The sequence below is a fragment of the Propithecus coquereli genome, unplaced genomic scaffold (genome assembly GCF_000956105.1).
Source record: "Propithecus coquereli isolate 6110/MARCELLA unplaced genomic scaffold, Pcoq_1.0 Scaffold216, whole genome shotgun sequence".
Taxonomy (NCBI): Eukaryota; Metazoa; Chordata; class Mammalia; order Primates; family Indriidae; genus Propithecus; species Propithecus coquereli.
This window is the reverse complement of record NW_012146745.1, coordinates 2,817,192-2,828,924: the sequence shown is the minus strand read 5'-3', so window position 1 is coordinate 2,828,924 and position 11,733 is coordinate 2,817,192. Positions and strand designations below refer to the sequence as shown.

Sequence of the window (11,733 nt, the reverse complement as noted above, 5' to 3'; positions counted from 1 at the left end):
AATTAAAAGAATTTGATAAACTTTTTATTTTGGAATAGTATTTTTAGATTTACAGAAAAATTGCAAAGATAGTACAAAGTTCCTATATATGCCAGACCCAACTTCCCCTGTTCACATCTTATGTTATGTAGTGTGGTATGTTTATTACCATTAATGAACCAATATGGATACATTAATATCAATTAAGGTCCATATTTTATTTAGATTTTGTTCTTATTTAATGTTCTTCTCTGCTTCAAAATCCCATCAAATATAGGCTCCTCATGGCTGTGACAGTTTCTCAGACTTTGCTTTTGATGATGTTGACAGTTCTGAGTACTGGTCAGGTATTCAGTAGGATGTCCTTCAACAGGGATTTGTCTCATGTTTTTCTCAGGTAGACTGAGTTTATGGGGTTATTTTCGGAAGAAAAACTAGAGTTAAAATGCCATTTTCATTACATCATGTTAAGAGTATATACTATCAACGTAACATCACTTTCGATGTTGACCCTGATTATGTGGCTAAGGTAGTCTTCTTGAGGTTGCTTCATTGGAAATTTACTTTTTCCTCCCTTTCCATACTGTACTCTTGGAAGTCACGATGCAAAGTGCATACTTTCGGAGTGGGAAGTTATGCTTCTTTATCTAAATTATTTAGAATTCTGCATAGGAAATTTGTCTCTTCTCCATTTACTTATCCAATCACTTAGTGTAGATTCATGGGTATTTATGTAACCGGCCCCCCAATGAACAAAGTTCAATGACTCTTACACAATATAATCATCTCCCTTAACTAACTACTTGACCTTTTGAGTTGTTTCCCAGAAATGGTTGATTTTCTGCAAGACAAAGGAGTTGAGATTCTGAAGGCCCCAGGGCAGGCTCTCTGACTCCTCACCACCCCCACAACCTGCCCCCCATTGCAGGAAGACCCTGCTTAGTTACACTATGACCTGTCCCAAGGCACATGGCCCATCCTTTGATCTCTTTCAGTTGCAGAGACAGATTTAAGGGAGCTTCTACCATTTTCCCAACAAGATGTCTGTAGCATTACAAATTTCTTTCTTCCTTGGCAATCCTCATTTCTCAATAACTGGATCTTTGTGCGAAAAGCCGCTGGACCTAGACCGAAATGCCCTTGTGGTTTCAATAACATTTATTTTACACTTTGGGTTATAATCCAATATTACTTTGTTTTGTTCAAATTGCTCCAGTGTTAGCCATGGGTGCTACTCTGAATGTTCCTTTACCTTTTATAGCTTAATGCTTACTTGTTTTTCATCATCCAGGTGAGATTATCTCCTGCAGGAAAACAATTTCTGACAACTGCCTCTACTCCCAGCCCTAATCCTCCACCACTCTAGTTTATTATGTTTTTCCTATGTACACCTAAAGCTTATATCTATCCTGGTACTTATACCTTGTATACTTACCTGTCTCTCCCAATGGACAATAAGCCTCTTCAGGGTAGGGATTATATCTTATTTATATCTATTCTGTGTATGTAGTACACAGTTCCCTGTACAAGTGGGAGCTCAACAAATATTTCTAGAATATCACTATGGTTTTCTCTTCAGTCCAAGGTAGTCCAGAAGTGCCTAACACATTAACCAGAAGCCACATGTGAGCTGACAGCTAACTTCTCTGGGAGGAACAAGGTGATAACAATAAGGTGTCAATGTCAGCCATTCAAAAAACTAGGCTCAGCATCTAAGGTAGCACCTCCTAACATCTTATTTCTAGGTAAGCAGATGTTTCCATTAATCCCAGTTATCTTTGCATGATTACATTAAGGGCAATGACCAATTACCCTTATATTTAGGACGCGGGCTAAAGAGCTTCTAGGTCTGCTTAGAAGTGGTCCTCCAAAATCGCTTACAAACATTTTGGCCATGAGATTCCCAAGTGACTTATTGCTTACTGAAGACTGTATAACAACTAAAGAAATAAACTTTCTGAGTAACATTTTTTGTTGTCATAACTTAGACAATGACTTTAAAAATTAATCAAGAATCTTCCAACATATAGAAATTAAGATTGTGGTGAACTCGATCAGCTGAAACAGGCTTTTAGGTTGGATAATGCTACAACCTTAGTCTAAGCCCCATAAACTCTTGATTGATCACCTTCCTAACTGTACTCTTGCCCCCATCTATCCATATATCATAAATCAGATGTCATTCCCTTTAACCTTTCCCTTCAACTGCTTTTATCAACGAAATTCAAATTCTCAACTACGCTCTACAAGACTCCACCCTATTGGGCTCCTCCACTACTTCAAACTCATCCTACACTTCTCCCTTCCTTGCCTACTAATGGTCCAGCTAGGCTATTTTTTCTGAAGTCTCTGCTCAGTCTTGTAAATTTTTTGATGTTTAGTAGTTCAATCTTCTTATAAGAACTTTACAAAGTTCTTCAATCCTTAATGTTTCCTATACATGAGTTGTGTGCTTGGGAACAAAGGCAAGCTCTGAGAAACCCCTACAAGTCCACTGAAATAAAGATTAAATTGAAACACCTTTTGACAGTCCACACTATTTTTGAATGTAGAGTATTTTTGGTGTTAAAATCTACATTATCTTTAAGCATTTAAATATTGTTATTTTTACAAGAAATGGTGAGATTAGCTTGATCTTAACATCCTACAGACTAACTCAAATTTAAAAATGGTTTCTATTTACAAAAAAAGGTAGAAAAAATTCAAATGAAGCACTGTCTTCTTAAAATAATTTATTAAAAAACTGAGTCCCTTTGATAAGTGTACCTTATTGTATCTTTCAAACATATAGAAATTAAATGACCCCACAATATATAGTTTAAAATAAAACAAAAAGTGAAACTAAATAATCACTATAATCTGTTTCTACTTAAATGTATTCAAAGAGGCATTAACTCTCTGCTTCCCATTTTGATGATTTCCTGGACATATATGCCTCAGTGAAATTTCTTAAGTGAAAAATATACATTTGAATGTTCTTCCTATATCTTTGCAAGAGGTCCTTCATTAATCTTGGAAATAATGCCCAACTAACATTGTTCTGGATGGTGACAGGTATAATTTTTGAACCATATCAATTTCCTCTCAGAATGGAGTCCAAAAGTTCATCAGTTCTTAATTTGCAGATGTAATGCTCTTGAAGCTCAGAAAACTGAAAAATTTCACCTAAGCTTGAGGTAAACTGGTTTGGTGGTAAAACCAGACCTGAACTGACGCAATACTATTTTTGGCCTTTATTAATTAATCCCAAGTAATGTGAACATTCATACATTTTGCTGCAGAACTATTAATGTTTTTGATTATGGAGTATTGCTCTAGACTCTGGTGCTGTTTCATAACATATAGTACATGTACTCTATTAGCTTTCTAATATTTGAAAAGTTCTAAGTTCTAAAATACATTTGGTCCCAAGCATTTCAGATAACAAAATGGGAACTGGTAGTAGGTTTCGGTAATTTTAAAGGATACATTGGGATATTCTGATTACCCTCACTATGCATCTTTATTCAACCAAGCTTCTCCAAATATTTATTTTTATAAAATGTATAGAGTATAATTCTGTTTATATCTTTTGCTAAGAAGTTTTCATACTTTTAAAGTAGCTCTGTACATTACCTTTGCTTGACCTGATGCTCCAACGAATATCTTCTTTCCTTTTACAATCTGCAAACAATTTGTAAAATTAACTAGACAATCTAAGAGATAATATGACTTGGAAGTTTGAGTAATTCAAGTCCTTTTCCTCTAAGTTAGGGGCTGGCACTATGGTCTGTGGGACAAATCTGATCCTCTGTCTTCTTCTCAGCCATGCCCATCCATTCACGCATTTATTGTCTGTGGCTGCTTTTCTGCCATTGCTGACACCTGCTCCCAGTCACTGTTCAGTCCAGGACGGTACTAATAGCCATGATTAGTTAGATGGCTTGGTTTACATTTAGGGCTTATGGTATGTATTAATATATGTGACATTTCAGAGCCAGCTTTCAGAGACTGATGTTCTCTTTCTGTTTGAATGCAGTCTCAAACAGGTCAAAATTTTAGATCATTAGCCAGACTGGAGAGTATGGTACTTGCTGATGATATAAATCTGCTCAGAGAACGAAAAAAAGAATTCACAAAGTAATCTTTCCACCTACTGTAAACATTAAATTCATGGGATGGAATCCATATACTTTATATATTTGTTTATGTTGATATGAATAATTCCAAAGAGGTTGGAGAATATGAACCTTACAAATTATTCACTGGTACATTATTCTATAGTTTATGTTTGCCAATTCTTGAAAAGAACATCTCTTGATATATCTGACAAAAACTTACCCCGCTTAGCTGTGGCTCAATAAACTTTTATTATTTTTTGTTATTTAGTTTTATTCAAAAGAATTTGTTTCCCTATCACAAAAATTAGATAATCACACCACCAACAGCAGCAAAGTCTGTGGAGTTACATCGATGGCGGAGAGTTTGCTGGGCATTCCCAATGTCCCAAAGGTCATAAAGGAGGAAAAAAGGAAAAAGAAAAAATACTCAAAACCCATGACGACTTCGGGGAGAGACGTCACGACAGTTTCTGTTTCTTCTCTTGTTGTCGGCTGCAGATGTGTTTCAGCAGGATCAAGTACAATTTGACTTGAATAAAGCCTTCATACCAACTCTAGCACCTAGTTGGGGAAAAAAAATGATTAGTTTAATAAGATAGTTTTAAAATATAGAAAGAGTTTAATGAATCCTTACTAAATTTACCAATGGAGAACCAAATTAAAAAAAAAAAATTTTTCAACTGGTAAAATGCCAAAGATGGGATTGGACATTAATCCTTTCTTACTTTGAATTCAACAGTTGCATGAACTTTTTCAGATTAGTTATCTCCAAAGTTAACTAGGGAACCTTCAAGGTAAACTACATAAAATGTGGATAAATGAAGTGGTTGATGCACAACAGCATGGAATATTTTTGGAATCCATATTGGTATCTTTCTATATTCTTAAGAAAATTTGAAATATTACTGTCTAGGATTTTAATCTACTTATTCCATTGACAAACACTATTTATAGTGACAAAGTGTATGTACATGACCTAAAATCTTGCCTTTTTTACTGCTTCATTCGTTTTCTAGTCAATCATCTGGTGTCAAGATATTTTGTTAGTTCTTAGAATAAGAGTAGTATATTGTCATAAAAGTTGTGATACTGTTAAAACTCAATATAAGAGGAAGCAAATGGTTAAGAAAGGACACAGAATACCCGAGGATACTTAAGAGACACTGTCAGAAAGGATTACGTTAGATGGAGACTACAATTCAAAGTGGCAAAGATTTAAAGGCGTAACTTTTCCCTTCCTGCTCTGCTAAGGCCTGATTTGCATCTGTGCTTCCATAATGCCTTTGTCTTTATATTAGGCAACCAGGTTACTCAGCATAAGATGTCAACACTATTGAACAAAACCTTAGATTTGTCAGTGTGACTCCATGAGTACCTACGTAGTTTTGAGCTCCTGCAGGTATGTTAGCAATCCCAATTCCTCCATAAGCCAAATTTATTGAAGAACAAGATGTACCTTTTTGAATTCATGCCTTGCCATAAGAATAAGATAAAGAGAAATTGAGAGATTATAGACGGCCACTTAAACAGAGATTAAGACCTTCTACCATCCTGCTTGGGGCTTCTAGAACATAACAAATGATCAGTTTGAAAGCCTGTTTTTCATTTAAGCTATCTGTGGTTCTCTAAAGAGGCTTTCCAAATAGACAAACTAGCTGCCTACTAAAGGAGGCTGTCACGTAAATTAGTTTGACCAAATAACGTGCAGTTCCCCTGCTTTGAGTTTTTTCATTTCGTCTCCATAGGACAATGAGTTAGGCTTGGATTTACTCTCTTGATTGTTAGGTCATTCTCCATTTAGAATTAGTCTAAGGAAGCCATGGCAGAAAAATTAATGCTAAGTAGCAGGGGAAAGAGACAAATATTATTAAAAAAAAATACTTTCTGGTATTTCCAAATCAGCAGAGAATATGTGGAAACAGCAGGTACCCTCAGAATAAGTGCTAATCAAATCCATGTACTAAAAACGCCCATCAAAATGGTGTTTTGTTTAGAAAGTTCACTGACTGCTTAGCTCAGGATTTATTTATCCAATGTATTATGTCCAAGTGCTAAATATCCACCAACTTTCAATTGAACACTAAAATAGTTCTCCCCTCCCTCTGGCAACTGAGGAAAAAACTAGTTGTCAGGGAAGAGAAAGAAGAGAAGTATGAGGAAGAGAAGAATAAAATAAAAGTAAGATACATTTAAATCTGGTGAATGTCTCAGCATCTCCTGCTCTATCTTCAGCCCTCTCTACTGAATGCCCTGTGGGGTAGCTGCACTGGCGTAACAGAAGCTAAACAGTGCTTGGCCCACAATGGATGCTCAATAGTCTTCATCTGTTTTTCAATCTGACCATCTATCAATTCATTCAGCATCCACGCAACCTCAGCAAGTACTATCATCTCCACAGCTGCAAGCTACTTATTCTTTTTCCCTTCAATCAAGCCATCTGCAAGGAGACAGAGACCCACGATTTGGAATGATCTGTAAGGCTCAGTACAACTCAACTGTATATTTCCACGATCCTGTTATAGTCTAAAAATGGGTCTGAGGTTAAAATGGAGATATATAAAATAGCTTACCTTAATTGTACCCTGACTGTTAGCAGCAATCAGCACATTGGACTCCTAGAAAAGAACAAGAGCTTTTAAAGCATAGAGAAGGATTTCCTGGAGAGCAGTCCAAAAGAATAATTTCCTCTTCATCTCTCTTTCTCCACTTCACTCTAAGACACCAATTGAATCTAAAGTGGAGTGCCAACTTTAACATGTTTTTAACTGTGAGCTTTAAACGTAAGACCCCATATTCTGAGAATTAAGTTTTACTATAAAAAAATAAAGTTAGAAGCAGAGTAGGAAACTTCTGAATGTAAAGAAAAATAAAAGCAAAAAGGATTGACAATGGAAGGCAAACCAAGAAAAACAAAGCTAAAATAAAATAAAAAAAAGAATAACTTGAGAAAAACAAAGTGAGCAATTGCTTCCCCAGAACACTCCTTCTTCATTCATTTTCTCCCATAAAATACCAGTAATTGATGTAAATGCTGCCAACATCTTTGGCACAAATCTCTATGGACAGACATTTGGCATCAGGAAAAAAAGAAAATGAGAATATTCATCTGGGAGAAAAAAAAGGCTATCTTTCTTTTTAATTATTCTATCACTCAGCATATGCAATTTTTTTTTTTTTTTTTGAGACAGAGTCTCACTCTGTTGCCCTGGCTAGAGTGAGTGCCGTGGCGTCAGCCTAGCTCACAGCAACCTCACACTCCTGGGCTCAAGCGATCCTCCTGCCTCAGCCTCCCGAGTAGCTGGGACTACAGGCATGCACCACCATGCTCGGCTAATTTTTTCTATATATTTTTAGTTGTCCAATTAATTTCTTTCTATTTTTAGTAGAGACGGGATCTCGCTCTTGCTCAGGCTGGTCTCGAACTCCTGAGCTCAAACAATCCACCCGCCTCGGCCTCCCAGAGTGCTAGGATTACAGGCGTGAGCCACCGCGCCCGGCCTCAGAATTACCCTTTTATTAAAACCACTTGATTATACATCCTTTTTAAAAATCAAATTTCTATTTTTTTGTATCTCAGTGTTAAATGCGTTTCACTTTTGTGTGGGTTTGAGTCATAGAGTGTTTATTTACCTTCATATAGACATAAATCTATGTTTGTTGCACATGGGCAGATGTGAAAGCCCATACAACAATATTCAAGCATAGGTGCGTTAGTCCATTTGCACTGCTATAAAGGAAATACCTGAGGCTGGGTAATTCACAAAGAAAAGTGATTTATTTGGCTCACAGTTCTCAGGCTGCACAGATGCACGGCACCAGCAACTGCCTCTGATGAGTGAGGGTTTCGGGAGTTTCCAATCAAGGCGGACGACGAAGGGGGACAACAGGCATGTCACATGGTGAAAGCGGGAGCAAGAGAGAGAGGTGGTGGTGCCAGGCTCTTTTAAACAACCAGCTCTTTTGTGGACTAATATAGCAAACTTATTATCACAGGGGGGCACCATGACCCAAACGCCTCCCACCAGGCACCACATTCAACCCTGGGGACCAAATTTCAACATGAGATTTGGAGGGGCCAAATATCCAAACCATATCAATAGGTCCCAAGATGATCTTCAAAGGTTTTTAAAATAAATGCCATTTGTAAGCCCAATAGTTTCTTTTTGTCCCTGATCTTTCTTTCAGTATGTGGTTTTTCAGAATTGACTTGGTAAAAATAATATGTAAATGTGTCTAAGAAAGAATGAGCCCAAAACTAAAATCAATAAGAGATCTTGCTTTTTAAACTAAAATATCATAGTTAGTCCTCCCAGCACTCTATAAAGGAGCCAAGGTTGAGTGAATTAGTTGTTTGAATTGTGTTTGCAAGACAGACAATAAATTATGATCTAAAAGCTCGAATTCTAAGATCTGTGTCTCATTTTACTATTTTACAGAAATATTTTAAAAAACCTTTTATCATTATCACATAACCATTTATTAAGCACTACAGGCCAGTTACTTTGTTAAGAACTTTATATGAATATTTCACTTACTCTGCAAAGCAATCCAATGAGGAGGATATTACTTTTATTATCAATTCACAAAGAAAAAGCATGGGTCTTAGAGAGACTTAATAACTTGTCCAAATCCATATACACAGCTAAGGAATAGCAAAGCCAGGAATCAACTTATGAAGACGGATAAACACACCAATGCTGGTTTGTATTATATTGACCCAGTAAGCTTATCACATGCCTGGGCCCCATCTTGAATTTACTACATCAGAATGGAAGGAAACAGGTCTTAGGTGAGAGCCTCAGCTCTAATACATTATATATAGACAATGCATTTCAAATCTCATAAACCTAGATTATTAAAAGCCTTATTATGTGCAAAATTTGGCCTTGTATATATTTCCCTATAAGTATGATTTCAAATGATATCACTTAAGGGCTTGGCCATGGAACCAAGATGGTAGAATGTTCCACCGTCAGTATATAGGGCTTTGCTAGGCCAAATGCCACTGCCCCCCACCCCCACCTCTCAAATTCCAATTTGAGATCCAGGAAACTCGAGTTTCTTCATCAAAAGAGAACACATTTAAGATCATCCAGTTAAACCCAAATAACCTTTCCTCCCCATGGGTGTCCTTGCTTAGCATCACATACTGGGTCCCTTCTAATCTTAAACTATAAAGATGATTAGGAACAGAAAAGCATAGCCATAATCTTTGATTAACAGAATGAATCTTTGTTTTAACAAAGTATAGTACCTTTTTTACACTTTAATTTTTTTGATCCATTCAAGCAAATACCTACTCTCAAATTAACTTAACTAATGGGAGGAAATGATTTACATTGTTAATCAAAAGGACTTCTAGATTTGGTGGCTTATCCTATTTTCATTTCTGAAATTTTCAAGCTTTATAAATAAGATCTTCTGAATGAACAATGGAAACATTTCTTATTGCAGATTTTTTATAATCATTCTAAGACAAGCTGGACCAGATTTTTAATGGCAAACTGATGCTGTTCTGGGTGTTGGTTATTTCTTTTATCTTATGGCTAGATTTAAGAAAAGGTAGTAATAATTGGTTGAAGACATGAGTGCATATAAAATTCAAATTTTATCTTAAGGTAAAAGAACCTAATGTGACTATGAATATAAATACAAAATACCAGCTTACTACAATTTACAATTGGAATCTGTCTCTAACAAATAAACATGAAAATCAGTACTTTCTTAAATAATTTGGTATAAACAGCTCCCCTCTCTGGAAAAATGGCCAAATATATATGTATATATGTTGGTCTAGTGAGCACAATTTCTTTGTAGAGCTTCTTCTAAGATGTTTTACCATTTTGAAAGGCTAACTAAATACTTCACCAACTTACTCTTTTCAAAGGCTTCAAAATAGTATCATGTCAGTCACTTCAGAAAGATGTGTATGTAGACAGACACACACACACACAGAGAAGAAAGGGGAAAAAGATTTGCTTCCACTAAGACTGTACCTCCATCAAAATCACCAGATTCTATCACATTTTGTTTCCATCCTCTATTTTTTTTTCTGTTAAGACTTAAAGTTTTTATTTGAGATCCAAAGGGACTTGTGTTCCCAATTAGAGTAAGCATAACACAAGCTATTCTCAGGGATGAATGTTAAAAAATTTTAACAACAGGCAAAAGTACCAACCTTTCATAAAAAACTGGTACAGCAATACCATTGCATATCTTACTATCCTTAATTTTAGCATAAATTATTCCTTTGTCATAAAAGTAGTCATAGTTCCATTCAGTCTTAACAGTATAGACACAGTAAATATCCATGTTATAATGGGGTTTAAAGTCTATATCGTGAGGATCAAAGTTTGAGCTCCTGCAAAACCTGAAATAGCAAAGTAGGCTGTTGTATTAATTAATTAATGGTATTGGTACAGTGTATGAAATGCTCATTTGCCTTTATATTCAAATAAGCGCACCTTTGATTAACATCATTAGCTCTGACTTGTTATATATGATTCCTATATTTATATTTCTGGTTTGAGTAGAAAGCAACTGTCATCTACTATCTTTTAGAGGAGTTTGTGGAGGAAACAGCTTTAAGAGGCATATGTCATCTGGCAAGAAAGGGTGAGGAAGCACATATCTAGTTACATGTAAGAAGAAACTGAAAAGCATGGTAGCAAGTAGACTCAAAAAGACAGTGGCATTGAAAAGGATTTAAGAAAACAAGGAAAAGTACTATATTTCTTGGCCTTGGTCAAGATATCCTAGAAAGTGATACAGAGGTCAGGCAGGGACACTTCTCAAATATAATTGTAAATGTAAGCTGAGCTAGTTTTGGTCATAAGGCATTTTTTCCTTTGAATTATACCTATATATTCGTGTTACTAATTTTTAGTCAAAGGTCATTTAATGAAGGGGTCTTAGATCTAGATTTGAATTTATCATGCAAAGAAACAGAGCAAAAGTGAATACAATGAGTAGAAAATTTTAAAATCATTCATGAAAATGAAGAACAGAGCAGACTAAGAACTTCTAAAGGACCTAGAAAAATTAGGCCACTCACTCAACAAATGTCTGATGCAAAAACTGCTCAGGGTAAGAAATATGTGATTTCAGAACCACAAACGAGGATCCTTACACAATTAGTTATAAATAAACCCAGCTATGACTTGCTTATAGCACACCTTGGTGCTGTATATCAGAACATGGTGAATTAGAAACGCCACTGTAGCTCCCACCCGTCCTTCCAATTTACAGCAGAACGTATACCATCAAAGACCAAGATTTCAAATTTAGTGCTAAGAGGTTAATACTTAGTAACCAGCCTGAACTTTGGTTATAGACTTAAGAAATTACATAAACTGTAATTTTGGAGAAATCACTTTCTTAATGAGAAAAAACTTCACGGAAGCTACCTGATTAGCTCTTTCCTATCTAAAATATTAAATGACCTTTACTGACAACCCTGTATTAGTTACGCCAATGTGGTCCCTTAAAAAATAATATTTCTACATTAATTCTACTTCCTGGCTACAGGTTCCTTAAAAGTTAAACAACCAACCAAACAATACACCTATTTTCAAAAATCATAAGATACCTCAAAAATCAGTTAATATGGATAAAGGAATTCCTTGGTTGCCCACTGTAAAAATAATACAGTACA

The 11,733-nt window shown here is 35.8% G+C and overlaps 1 long non-coding RNA gene across 1 annotated transcript; it reads right to left on the bottom strand.

Moving 5' to 3' along the window:
- Positions 1–4,309: 4,309 nt before the first annotated feature.
- On the bottom strand, positions 4,310–6,694 carry LOC105810619. The gene is made up of 2 exons (XR_001137505.1): positions 6,650–6,694; positions 4,310–4,640 (listed from the first exon to the last, which is right to left on the bottom strand). It is a non-coding gene; the product is annotated as an uncharacterized LOC105810619 (long non-coding RNA).
- Positions 6,695–11,733: the final 5,039 nt, after the last annotated feature.